At 66.2% G+C, this 1,078-nt stretch overlaps 1 protein-coding gene across 1 annotated transcript in view; it reads left to right on the forward strand.

Annotated features, from left to right (window-relative positions):
• AGO2 (argonaute 2, RISC catalytic component) overlaps positions 1 to 1,078 on the forward strand; it is a 23,333-nt gene that overhangs the window by 15,114 nt on the left and 7,141 nt on the right. The gene's annotated exons all lie outside the window — the stretch shown is intronic.

Here is a 1,078-nt window from a genome sequence, read left to right on the forward strand (position 1 = left end):
TGGGAGGGGCGCGGTCAAGTGGGAAGAATCAGAGTTTAGCATCTGGCAGGCGTGACCTTGGGCCCTGGCTCTGCGACCGGGTCGTAACTGCTCAGTGCGTGGACTAAAGGAGGGCCTGTGAGTGCAGGTGGCGCGCTCAGGTGGCGGGTCTGTGTGTGGTGAGTGGGCGCAGGGACAGAGAGGGCTCAGGAGGGCGAGGCCAGCACTGAGGGCGCCGCTCTGGGCGCCTGGGAGCAGCAGGAGGGGCAGAGGGGGCGCCCTGGGGCAGGATGCTGCAGTTGGAGGTTCGAGAGTGAATGGGGTCTGTCCGACCTTGTTCCCAAAGCACAGTGGGCTCCTGCCTTATCCCCGGGGGAGGGGGCGGGGTGGGGAGGGGGACTCAGAGACCTGTTGGGTTTGATGAGAGGAGAGGAGGTTCCGGAATGAGTCCAAGGCCCCGGGCGTGGAGAGGGAAGGCACCGTTGGTGGTGAGGAAGCCTGGAGGGCCCCCTGGGGTGGGTGTCGGCCTCTGAGGCCTCGAGGGGAGACGGTGGGTGGGGGATGAGGTCTGGTGTCAGGGCTCCTGGTGTGGAGGAGGGATTTAAAGCCCCCGGGCTGGAGGGTGTGGACAGGAGGGATGTGGGCGTCTGGGGCTAAAGGTCATGGGGGTCAGGAGCTGGCAGTGGAGCCTGAGTAGGGAGGGGAGGGTCCTCCCAGGACCCCAAAGTGGTTTGTCTTGAGGCCGGACCGGTGGCGTGCAGGTCAGGCAGGTGGTGACCTTGCAAAGAGGAGTCTGGTTGCCGTGGCAACGTGGAAGGCCTACAGGGCCTCTGCTTCAGGAGCTTCGCGCAGGTGCTCCAGGCCAGCAAGCGAGGCGGGGAGGGAGCCGTGGGAGGAGCGTGGAGCCCAGCCACAGGTTTGAGTCACGGCTGCAGTGGATGCTGTTGGGAATGATCCAGAAAAGGGGGTGGGAGCAGCAGGTGGTGGTGCAGGGTGTGTGTGAAGACCGGTGGGGGCCGGAGCCTGCGCTCCTCCCGCTGCTGCTCACAGCCTCGCCAGCGGTGGCGCTCGGCGTTAGGGGAGGGGTTGGTAGGAGGCC

Source organism: Myotis davidii, unplaced genomic scaffold, assembly GCF_000327345.1.
Source record: "Myotis davidii unplaced genomic scaffold, ASM32734v1 scaffold30, whole genome shotgun sequence".
Classification (NCBI taxonomy): domain Eukaryota; kingdom Metazoa; phylum Chordata; class Mammalia; order Chiroptera; family Vespertilionidae; genus Myotis; species Myotis davidii.